Raw genomic sequence first — 13,007 nt, 5'->3', positions numbered from 1 at the left:
CCTATTATTGTTGTGCCTCATGAAAATGAATAAAAAATAATTGTGGACGATGATGCACTTGATGACGATATTGCTTCTATGTCTTATGGCACAATGACCGAGAGCACTATTGATGACGATTTTGTTATGCCTATTGCTTGCTGTGATGATTATGATTGGGAAGATAATGATACTTCTTATAATCTTGGAAATCTTTTTGGCACCAACTTAGGAAATTATGATGATAGCAATTGCTATACCGTTGGTGCTATTCATACTATTAATGATGAGAGTGATTATGCTTATGATATGCCAAGCCACAAGCTTGGGGATGCTATGTTAGATGAGAACGACATGTTTGAGAATTTATTTGCTGCAATTAATGTTTGTCCCAAGCTTGGGGAGGCTATGTTTAATGAAGATGATCTTTTTAGTCCCCCTACTTTGATTGATCAAACTTATTTTGATGATAGCATGCCTCCTATTTATGATGATTACATTGATAAAAGTGGGTTTGGAAGAGTGTCAACTCTAGGTAGTAGTGAGCCCACTATTTTGGAGGGTGTTGAATCTTATTACAATATTGATGAAAGTGGATTTGGAGAGGTCATGACTTTATTTAGTGATACCTCCACTATTTTGGAAGAGGTTTCAATTGACTATGGCAATAAAGTTGCTTTCTATGATCATTATTATGATGACATGTATGCCATGGAGAGTAATGCATTTTCTATGCTTGTGGATCATGAAAAGAATGCTTTATGTAATGGTTATATCGATGAATCTATTCATGATGCCACTGAAAATTATTATGAGAGAGGAACTTATGATGCATGATGTTCTCTTTGTGTTTCAATTCTTATATTTTATGTGAGCATCATTGAATCATCATGCCTAGCTTGAAAGGCATTAAAGAAAAGCGCTTGTTGGGAGACAACCCAACACTTTTACCTATTGTTTTTGCATGTTCACATGATTATGCTAGTGCATTTATCATGTTTTATAGCTTTTGTTTCAATACAGTGCCAAGTAAAGCCTTTGGGATCATGTTGGGTGATAGTTGATTTGACTCTGTTGAAAAACAAAAACTTTCGTGCTCACAAAAATAAGTCCCATTTTTAACAAAAGAGTGCTTTTGATGTAGCGACCCGACCTCAGACGATCAAGTCTCTGTGCTTCAGTGTCATCCCTAGATCGGTAATGCTGACACACACAGTACTCGAATGGATTTATAACAGAGTAGCAACACACACTTATTACATCGATAGTCTCAAGAGAGAACTTAATACAATAAATATGGCTTAAGGCCATCTAATTAAGATAACAGCGGAAGGCTTGGAAGATAAAGTGAGTCCATCAACACCAACGGCATAGCTGAGTGCACGGCAACGACCTAGCGCACCTTACTCTTCATCTGAAAAGTCTGCAACATGATATGTTGCAGCTCGAAACGGGTCAGCACATGGAATATGCTGGCAATATAACACAGTAGAGCAATGAACAGAATAAATGCTATCACTACATGCATATATGGCTGGTGGAGGCTCTATGGTTATAATGTTTTGCGAAAAGACAATTTTTTCCTACAACAAAGGAATATATTTTGTTTAACTATCATGGTAGTTGTTAAACATTGAGAAGGTTCCTCCAACTCAATCCCAATTAAACAGTATTATTAACCCAACAAATTAATTAAAAGAGTGATGAGATCAAATCAATAATTCAAGAACCAGATACTCAAGATGTTCATAACCGGGGACACGGCTAACCATGATTAGTTTATACACTCTGCAGAGGTTTGCGCACTTTTCCCCACAAGAGTCGATCTCCTCCGTTGGATTTCTCGCACTACATGGTGTTTGAGAAACGGATGACCGAGACACAGTCTTTCAGAAACACTAACTCTTTACTCTGGGTGGACAGTTACACCTACTTTCCCCTACATCTGCTAGCCCACCACTGAAAGAGGTCATGCATCATACTCAACTATGCTAGAGCCCATAATAGCTTGTGGCTGCACACGAAAGTTTCTAGCATGAATAATCTTATGATCCCTTTGAGCCTGGGTGGCGAACCATAGGATGATCACACGGGTACTCCGGGATATCCTAGGACAACACTAGATTCTCCAGGTGCCCTGACAACCAATCCACCCAGATGTGTATTTAAGTAGCCACCTTAAGTTAACCATTAATTATCAATCTCACATCTGTCATGGAATACACTCAACCCAATCCACGTCTACGAGCATAGCATGTCAATATAAGCATAACGTAGAAGTAACTCCCAAGGGTTTGATAATAAAAGGCAATAGGTTTTACCTCATCAACTACTTCCCAAACCCACATGTTAAGAGATCCTACTCATGCAATGTTTGAGGGGTGTAACTAATGCATAAAAACTGGGTATGAAAAGAGTATGATCAATGTGTTACTTGCCTTGCTGACGATCCGCAAACCCTAGAGACTCGTAGTAGCACGCTCCACACTCCGGGAATTCTATCGCAAACAAACAATAGCATACATAAGCACTCAAGCAATGATGCACTGGTAAAACTCAAATAAGAAGACTAAATCTGAAAGTTATACTGAAGAGATTCGATCTGCAAAAAGAATCAATTGAATCGGAGCTACGGAACTGAAACTACGGTCAAAAGAACTACGAGAACAAATCTACTTGAAACCAAATTTTAAATTTTCAAAACCTTCTTCAAGTTGATTAAACAGAAAGAGGGGCTAGAGACGAAGATTTTGGTGTTGGTTTCACTGGATTTGGACAAACGGTTTAGAAACGGCGAGGGTTTGAAGATCAGGGGCTAATCTGTGATAAAAATAATCGTGGATAGGTCCCTGGCAGAAAAAGAAAATAAAAGGAAAAGACTAACGAACGATCGTTCGCTGTCCGAACCTAACCGGCGAACAACGTTCGTTAAAACGAACGATCGGACGAACGTCCGCTAAATAAATAAACCGACGAAAAACCAAACCGATCTAAAAAACAGATCTAGGGTTTTCCGAAAAAAACCGAGGTGGTTTTTGCCTAACTGAGCGAAAAGACCGGCGGCGGTGGCGGCTAACTCCGGCGGGGCTCCGGCGGGGCTCCGACGGCGGAGGTGTCGGTGGGCGGCGGCGTCAGCGGCAGCGGCACGGTGGCGGGCGGCGCGGGGTGGCGGCTTGGGCTGGCGGGGCGGTCGGGCCTCGCCTTTTAAAGGGGCCGGTCGGGGAAGTCCGGCTCGGGCATGGCCCATAGGTCGGTTCTTTTTCTTAAACGGATGGAGTAAAATAAATAAAAGAAATACCAAACGAAGTCCAAAAATCCTGAAATAAATTTTCACGGTCCTCTAATAATATTTCGGACAAAGTGAACATTTATTTGGGCTAAGAATGAAATTTTGAAAAATGCATATTTTTCCTAATTCAAATAAAATAGCAATAAAATCCAAATAAAAATATTTATTTGATTTTAACATTTTCCCCCAATATTTCATTTATTTTGGAGAAGTCATATTATCTCCTCTCATATATTTTAATTTGAAATATTTTTGGATAGAAAAATAATTAAAATCAAAATGACCCCTGTTTCAATATTTGAGAAAATTCAAATATGAAAATAATAAAATCCCCAACTCTCTCCGTGGGTTCTTGAGTTGCTTAGGATTTTTAGGATCACACTCGAAATGCAAATAAAATATGATATGCATATGATGACCTATGTATAACATTCCAAATTGAAAATTTGGGATGTTACATTTGAGTTGATTATTTTTGCAGGAGTTTAATATACAAATTGCTCACATGTTCAAACTTTTTTTCATAATTTTTTGAGTAGCAGAAGTATGGTTTGAGTACAGATTACTACAAACGGTTTTGTTTTTGACAGATTCTATTTTCAATGCATAGTTTGCTTGTTTCCTGGTTTCTATGGCTTATATTGCTCAATATAAATTGTGGAAATGATATGCTACATTGGAATTGTGTGGAAACAATTATGAATCTTGTCTTTGACAGTACCAAAGTTAAATGGTTTACTCTTTATCATACTAACCTATCTCACGAAGTTTCGTTAAGTTTTGTGTGATTGAAGCTTTCAAGTTCTGGGTGAGATATCGATATGATGAGAATAAGGAGTGAAAAGACCCTAAGCTTGGGGATGCCCAAGGCACCCCAAGTTAATATCCAAGGAATATCCAAGCAAGTAAGCTTGGGGATGCCCCGGAAGGCATCCCCTCTTTCGTCTCCAACATTATCGGTAACCTCACTTGGAGCTATGTTTTCATTCGTCACATGTTATGAGTTTTACTTGGAGCGTCAATTTTTTTTAGGATTTTCTTTCTGTTATTTAGAATAATGTTTTGCATCTTTTATTTCGATAAAAATGGCATTGATAGCCTTTGCCATGCTTATTTTACAAGTCTACATGTTGCTGTTTCAAAACAGAAAGTTTATCGATGTTGCAAAAATTCCCTAGAAAAGTCAGAGTGTGATAAAATGTTGAAACTTTTTGCATAATAAGCTCTAATAAATTTTCTATAGTGTGGTAGAATTTCATAATGTTTGGAGTTGAATAAGTATTGATACTCTTGCATTCTTTGCAGACTGTACTGTTTTGGCAGATTGCTGTTATCTTTGCATTGTTTGCATATGCTTGCTTGTTTAATGAATCTATTTGAGGATAGGAGTATTAAATATGCAAAGGCATTTAGTATGCAATGTTGAATAATAATTTTAGTGATTTGCTACAGTAGAGAATGATAAAGTTTTTGCATTGGTTTATACTAACTTATCTCACGAGTTCTTGTTGAGTTTTGTGTGGATGAAGATTTTAAGATTTAGGGAAACTGGGATATAAGAGGAATTAAGGAGACACAAAAGCTCAAGCTTGGGGATGCCCAAGGCATCCCAAGATAATATTTCAAGAAGTCTCAATCATCTAAGCTTGGGGATGCCCCGGTAGGCATCCCACCTTTCTTCTTCAACAATTATCGGTTAGTATCGGTTGAGCCTAAGTTTTTGCTTCTTCACATGATGTGTGCTATCCTTGAAATGTCATTTTTTTTTGTTTTGCTTGCTGTTTTAATAAATTACTTAGATCTGAAAGTTTTTAAATAAGAGAGAGTCCTCAAATAGCTACCTATTTACTTAATTACTCGCATGATCTTCACTTATATCTTTTTGGAGTAGTTTGTCATTTACTCTTGTGCTTCACTTATATCCTATGAGTAAAATTGTTGAATGAATTGAATATCCTGAAGCTGAAATCATATCATGCCTAGTGGTAGCTTCACATTAGGGTTTAGAAAGTGAAACCTTTTGAGGCTTGACAATCACAATATTGGTCATACAAGCAATTCACGAATAATTAGTATAGGGAAGAGAACTTTCACATGAAAATACACTATCCTAGAAATCTTTTGTGATTGTGAGCCCCCATCAAAATATTATATGCAAAAATTGTTGACGTTGGACAAGGAAGACAACGTAATGGTTTATGTTTGTTCATATTCACATAGAAGTCATATTGTCATAGATCCTTCAACATGTGGTGCTTGCCCCCTATCTTTGCTAGCCAAAATTTCCGCACTAAGTAGAGATACTACTTGTGCATACAAAAACCCTTAAACCCAAATCTTATTTTCAAGAGTCCACCATACCTACCTAAGGATTGAGCAAGATCCTTCAAGTAAGTTGTCATGGGTGCAATAAGGCAATAAAAATTGCTTCTAAAAGTGTTAGATCATTTAGTTTAAGAGAAAATTGAGCGTTATACGAACTTATGATGGCAAAGCAATGGACTGCATAATAAAGGTTGCTATCATAAGGGGCAATATAACATGACGTTCTTTTGCACTAAGGGATTGAGCATACAAACAAATAAGCGCATGGAAACCTCTGCTTCCCTCTGCGAAGGGCCTATCTTTTACTTTTCAGTATTTACTTTTATGCAAAGAGTCAAAGTTATTCTCTCTATTCCTTTTTATTTTTCTCTTTTGGCAAGCATCATGTGGTGAGGAAAGATCTAGGCACATATTTCCAGTTGAATATGGGTAGCATGATTTATTATTGTTGACATCACCCTTGAGGTGAATACGTTGGGAGGCAAAACAATAAGCCCCTATCTTTGTATGTGCCCGGTTGAAACGTTTTGCTCATGTGTATGCGGTGAGTGTTAGCAATCATAGAAGACTATATGATGGTTGAGTATGTGGAGCTCTTACTTAAACTCTGTTGAATAAGTTGAATTGCAATTGCTTCGTGACTAAGAACATAGGTTGTTGGGTTTCAAGAGAGTTCATTGTTTAAACCTTAACATGTGAATTGGTTGCCACTACAACATGAGAAATTTTATGAGAAAGCATTGCCGTTGTGATGCTATAAAAAGTGATTGAAATTGTCATTGATCAAACTTTTGCACATTGCTAGCATTCACACTTCATAAATTATTTCTTTTATCATTTACCTACTCGAGGACGAGTAAGAATTAAGCTTGGGGATGTTGATATGTCTCCAACGTATCTATAATTTATGAAGTATTCATGCTATTATTTCATCATTCTTGGATGTTTTACAATCATTTTATAGCAACTTTATATCGTTTTTTGGGACTAACCTATTGATCCAGTGCCCAGTGCCAGTTGCTGTTTTTTGCTTGTTTTTTACATCTCAGGAAATCAATACCAAACGGAGTCCAAACGCAACGAAACTCCACGGAGATTTTCTATGGACCAGAAGGAACCAAATGGGTCAGAGCTGCACCTGGGGGGTGCCCCAAGGGGGGCACAACCCACCAGGGCGCGCCAGGCCCCCCTGGCGCGCCCAGGTGGGTCGTGCCCACCTCGGTGGCCTCTCGCACCCCTTCTTTGCACTATAAATTCCCAAATATTCCGAAACCCTTCGGGGTTAACCTAGATCAGAAGTTCCGCCGCCGCAAGGCTCTGTAGCCATCGAAAACCAATCTAGACCCGTTCCGGCACCCTGCCGGAGGGGGCAATTATCTTCGGTGGCCATCTTCATCATCCCGGCGGCCACCACGATGAGGAGGGAGTAGTCCACCCTCAGGGCTGAGGGTTTGTACCAGCAGCTATGTGTTTAATCTCTCTCTCTCTCTCTCTCGTGATCTGGATCATGGGCTTTGTTAATATAGTCGGATCATATGATGTTTCTACCCTCTATACTCTTGTTATGATGAATTGAATCTTTACCCTTTGAAGTTTTGTCTTGTCGGATTGAATATTCAGAGATGAGAACACATGATATATGTCTTGCGGTATGAATACTTGAGGTGACAATTGGGGTATCTTATTGATTCACTTGACATATGTTATGGCATTCAACTCGCGGATTCCCGCGGTGATATTGGGGTAATCTATGCATAGGGGTTTATGCATGTTTTTCTCCGGTAGAAACTTTAGGGTCTCTTTGTAGTTCTTTGTGTGGATTACGTATTATGAATATGAATTTGCTTTGGTGTTATTCTAGTACGAACTCTAGGATAGATCAAATGGAAAAAATAGCTTTGTATTATTTTAGTACGAACTCTTGAATAGATCGAACAGAAAGAATAGCTTTGAGTTGATCTCGTACCCTACAAACAATATCTATCTTTTGTTCTCCGCTAATAGGAACTCGGGAGTGATTCTTTATTACACTTTCAGGGATAATCATATGATCCAACTATGTTAACATTGTTGAGAGTTTGAACTAGCGAAAGTACGGACCCTAGGCCTTGTTTTCAAGCATTGCAATACCGTTTTTGTGCCCGTCTACTATTTGCTACCTTGCTGTTTTTATTTATTCAGATTATAAAAATATATTTCTACCATCCATATTACACTTTTATCACCATCTCTTTGCCGAACTAGTGCATCTATGCAATTTGCCTTTGTATTGGGTGTGTTGGGGACACAAGAGATTTCTTTTATTTGGTTGCAGGGTCGTTTGAGAGAGACCATCTTCATCCTACACCTCCTACGGATTGATAAACCTTAGGTCATCCACTTGAGGGAAAATTGCTACTGTCCTACAAAACTCTGCGCTTGGAGGCCCAACACGAGTCTACAAGAATAAAGTTGCGTAGTAGACCATCTTCATCCTACACCTCCTATGGATTGATAAACCTTAGGTCATCCACTTGAGGGAAAATTGCTACTGTCCTACAAAACTCTGCGCTTGGAGGCCCAACACGAGTCTACAAGAATAAAGTTGCGTAGTAGACATCACCGCTACTACTATGTGTAGCCTATCGGCTTAGTAGTGGGAATTTTACTAGTAGCGCTTTTACTGTGAGACGTGCTACTGCTACATATGTATCTGTAGTGCGGTTATCCTGCACGCGCTACTGCTAAAGTTTTGTGTATAAGGTTTTCCCTAGTAGTGTGGCGGCGAGTGTCCCCATGCGGTGTTCAGCGCTGGGTGGGGCGCACTCGCCACGGAGAACAACCTGGAGAAGTGGGACATGTGCGTGTTCGAGCTCCTGGACCAGGAATACAACATCAAGTTGCACGACCACAAGGTCGTCTTGATGATCACCCCCTGTGTCCTCACCCCAAAACCTCGCACAGACGAGTGATAACTCGTGCATAGACATTTTGATCTTGTGTTGTTGACGACGGAGGCAGACTATTCCATCCTGTCATTGTTAAAACATAACATCAATAATTATACTATTTGTTGTTGCGACTAATTACCGGATTCTCGTTACACAATCCCCTTCATAAGATAAGCGTGTGATACGTCTCCAATGTATCTATAATTTTTGATTGTTCCATGCTATTATATTATCCATCTAGGATGTTTTATATGCATTTATATGCTATTTTATTTGATTTTGGGACTAACCTATTAACCTAGAGCCCAGTGCCAGTTTCTGTTTTTTCCTTGTTTTTGAGTATCGCAGAAAAGGAAAACCAAACGGAGTCCAATTGACCTGAAATTTTACAGAGATTATTTTTGGACCAGAAGAAGCCCACAGAGTATCGGAGATTGACCAGAAGAGTCCCAAGGCACCCACGAGGGTGGGGGGCACGCCCTACCCCCTGGGCACGCCCCCTACCTCGTGGCCGCCTTGGAGACCCCCTGACTTGTTCCCGACGCCAACACGTCTGATATATACCCAAACTTCCAGAACATAACCTAGATCGGGAGTTCCGCAGCCGCAAGCCTCTGTAGCCACCAAAAACCAATCGGGACGCTGTTCTGGCACCCTGCCGGAGGGGGGGATCCCCCACCGGTGGCCATCTTCATCATCCCGACGCTTTCCATGACGAGGAGGGAGTAGTTCACCCTCGGGGCTGAGGGTATGTACCAGTAGCTATGTGTTTGATCTCTCTCTCTCGTGTTCTTGATTTGGCACGACCTTGATGTATCGCGAGCTTTGCTATTATGGTTGGATCTTATGATGTTTCTCCCCCTCTACTCTCTTGTAATGGATTGAGTTTTCCCTTTGAAGTTATCTTATTGGATTGAGTCTTTAAGGATTTGAGAACACTTGATGTATGTCTTGCATGTGCTTATCTGTGGTGACAATGGGATATTCACGTGATCTACTTGATGTATGTTTTGGTGATCAACTTGCGGGTTCAGTGACCTTGTGAACTTATGCATAGGGGTTGGCACACGTTTTCATCTTGACTCTCCGGTAGAAACTTTGGGGCACTCTTTGAAGTTCTATGTGTTGGTTGAATAGATGAATCTGAGATTGTGTGATGCATATCATATAATCATACCCACGGATACTTGAGGTGACATTGGAGTATCTAGGTGACATTAGGGTTTTGCTTGATTTGTGTCTTAAGGTGTTATTCTAGTATGAACTCTAGGATAGATCGAACAGAAAGAATAGCTTCGTGTTATTTTACTACGGACTCTTGAATAGATCGATCAGAAAGGATAACTTTGAGGTGGTTTCGTACCCTACAATAATCTCTTCGTTTTTTTCTCCGCTATTAGTGACTTTGGAGTGAGTCTTTGTTGCATGTTGAGGGATTGTTATATGATCTAATTATGCTATTATTGTTGAGAGAACTTGGACTAGTGAAAGTACGAACCCTAGGCCTTGTTTCCTAGCATTGCAATACCGTTTACGCTCACTTTTACCACTTGTTACCTTGCTGTTTTTATATTTTCAGATTACAAATACTCATATCTATCATCCATACTGCACTTGTTCACCATCTCTTCGCCGAACTAGTGCACCTATACAATTTACCATTTTATTGGGTGTGTTGGGGACACAAGAGACTCTTTGTTATTTGGTTGCAGGGTCATTTGAGAGAGACCATATTCATCTGACACCTCCCACGGATTGATAAACCTTAGGTCATCCACTTGAGGGAAATTTGCTGCTGTCCTACAAACCTCTGTACTTGGAGGCCCAACAACGTCTACAAGGAGAAGGTTGCGTAGTAGACATCAGCATGTAGTCCGTACTTTTCTTTCTTCGCCAGGTCCCAATCCCTTTCATAACCTAGGGTTTCCCGTTGCCCAATTCCATTTATATATAACCCCGAAATCTTGCAAAATCCCTCGAGCCGCCGCCGCCAACAACCAACCATCCTAGGGTTTCTCGTCCTCTCGATTGAATCGAATGCCCCTTGGTGAGGTCATCTAAAGATCCATCGAGATCTCAGTTTATTCACTACGCTTGGTAAGCCTTACATTCTGTATATCCGATCTATGCTAGCGCAATTCAATCTTTAGCCCATTCGCACTATTATGGTTCTCAATCGGCTTAGGATTCTATAAATGCATGGTGCATATATTGCTTTTGTACTGCTTCCCACCACAAGTAATGGTGTATTCGTGTTCGTAGTTCTTCCTGAACGTTTTAGTTCAACATAGATCAGTGATACGTCTCCAACGTAACTATAATTTTTGCTTGTTACATGTTGTTATTTTATCATTCTTGGATTTTTGCAATCATTTTATAGCAACTTTATATCATTTTTTGGGACTAACCTATTGACATAGTGCCCAGTGCCAGTCGCTGTTTTTTGCTTGTTTTTTACTTTGCAGAAAATCAATACCAACAGGAGTCCAAACGCAGCGAAACTTTTCGGAGAATTTTTCTAAACCAGAAGACACCTATTGGGCCAAAGAAGTACCAAAGGGGGGTTCCGAGGGGAGCACAACCCACCTGGGCCCAGGCGCGCCCTGGTGGGTTGTGCCCACCTTGGCCGCCTCCCGCACCACCTATTTGCTCTATAAATACCCCGGAAATTCAAAAACCCTAGGGGAGTCGACGAAACACAATTCCAGCCGCCGCAAGTTCTAGAACCACCAGATCCAATCTAGACACCATCACGTAAGGGTTCACATCCTCATTGGTGCCTCTCCGATGATGCATGAGTAGTTCATTGTAGACCTACAAGTTCGTAGTTAGTATCTAGATGGCTTCCTCTCTCTCTCTTTTGATTCTCAATACAATGGTCTCTTGGAGATTTATTTGATTTAACTCTTTTTGTGGTGTGTTTGTTGGGATCCGATGAACTTTGAGTTTATGATCAGATCTAGTTATCCATGAAAGTTATTTGAGTTTCTTTGATCTCTTATATGCATGATTACTTATAGCGTCGTATTTCTTCTTCGAATCTTTGGTTTATTTAGGCCAACTAGATCGATGTTTCTTGCCAGGGGAAGAGGTGCTTTGTGATGGTTCGGTCGTGCGGTGTTCTTTCCCAATGACAGAAGGCGCAGCAAGACACGTATTGATCGTTTCTATTAAGGATAACAAGATGGGGTCTACTCCTACATGAATAGATCTTGTCTACATCATGTCATCGCTCATATTGCATTACTTCGTTTCTCCATGAACTTAATACACTAGATGCATGCTGGATAGCGATCGATGTGTGGAGTAATAGTAGTAGATGCAGGCGGGAGTCGGTCTACTAATCTTGGATGTGATGCCTATATAATGAACATTGCCTGGATATTGTCATAATTATTTGAAGATCTATCAATTGCCCAACAGTAATTTTTTTACCCGCTATATGCTATTTTTTCTCGAGGGAAGCCACTAGTGAAATCTATGGCCCCCAAATCTATTCTTTATCATATTTGTTTTGAGATCTATTTTTATTTGCTTTTGTTTCAGATCTATTATTCTAAAAATCCAAAAATACCTTGCCGCACTTTTTCTTTATTTATTTTATTTTATTGCGACATCTATTTATCCAAAATCATACAAACCAATCTATCTTTTACCCGCGAGGGATTGATAACCCCTCTTACGCGCCGGGTTGCAAGTATTTGTTCTTTGTGTGCAGGTACTGTTTACATAGTGTTGCTTGGTTCTCCTACTGTTTCGATAACCTTGGTTTCCTAACTGAGGGAAATACCTACCGAAGATGTATTGCATCATCCCTTCCTCTTCGGGGAAATACTGACACGGATACGAGCCATCAAGAAAGGATTTCTGGCGCATTTGCCGGGGATACATCATCAATATCTATCAGGTTCCTAATCACAAATCTCATCTCCTTGCAATTTACTTCAAGAAAGTTTTCATCTCGCCCTCTTCACAAAAAATTGCCATTTTAATCGCCCTGTTTTTCATTCGCCGTTTTCTCGTCAGATCTGTTTTTGTGTGCAATCTGTTTGCGTAGTCACGATGACTCAAGAAAACACCAAGTTGTTTTACTTTTACAATACCAACAATAATGATTTTATTAGCACTTCGATTGCTCCTGCCGCCACTAGTGCGGAATCTTGTGATATTAATGCTGCTTTGTTGAATCTCGTTATGAAAGATCAGTTTTCTAGTAATCCTAATGAGGATGCCGCGCCCCATCTTAACACATTCGTAGAATTATGCGATATGCGAAAGAAAAAATGTGTGGACAATGATATTGTGAAGTTGGAATTATTTCCGTTTTCTTTGCGAGACCGTGCAAAAATTTGGTTTTCTTCTTTGCCTCGCAATAGTATTGGTTCTTGGGATAAATGCAAATATGCTTTCATTAATAAGTATTTTCCGCCCACGAAAATTATTTCCCTTAGATCAGATCATGAATTTTAAGCAACTTGAGCATG

At 39.9% G+C, this 13,007-nt stretch overlaps 1 pseudogene; it reads left to right on the top strand.

The window, feature by feature from the left end:
• LOC109737290 (B3 domain-containing protein Os11g0197600-like) overlaps window positions 1-8,544 on the top strand; it is a 45,962-nt pseudogene extending 37,418 nt beyond the window's left edge.
• Window positions 8,545-13,007: the final 4,463 nt, after the last annotated feature.

Source organism: Aegilops tauschii, chromosome 2 (assembly GCF_002575655.3).
Source record: "Aegilops tauschii subsp. strangulata cultivar AL8/78 chromosome 2, Aet v6.0, whole genome shotgun sequence".
Taxonomy (NCBI): Eukaryota; Viridiplantae; Streptophyta; class Magnoliopsida; order Poales; family Poaceae; genus Aegilops; species Aegilops tauschii.
This window is presented reverse-complemented; position numbering and strand designations above follow the sequence as displayed.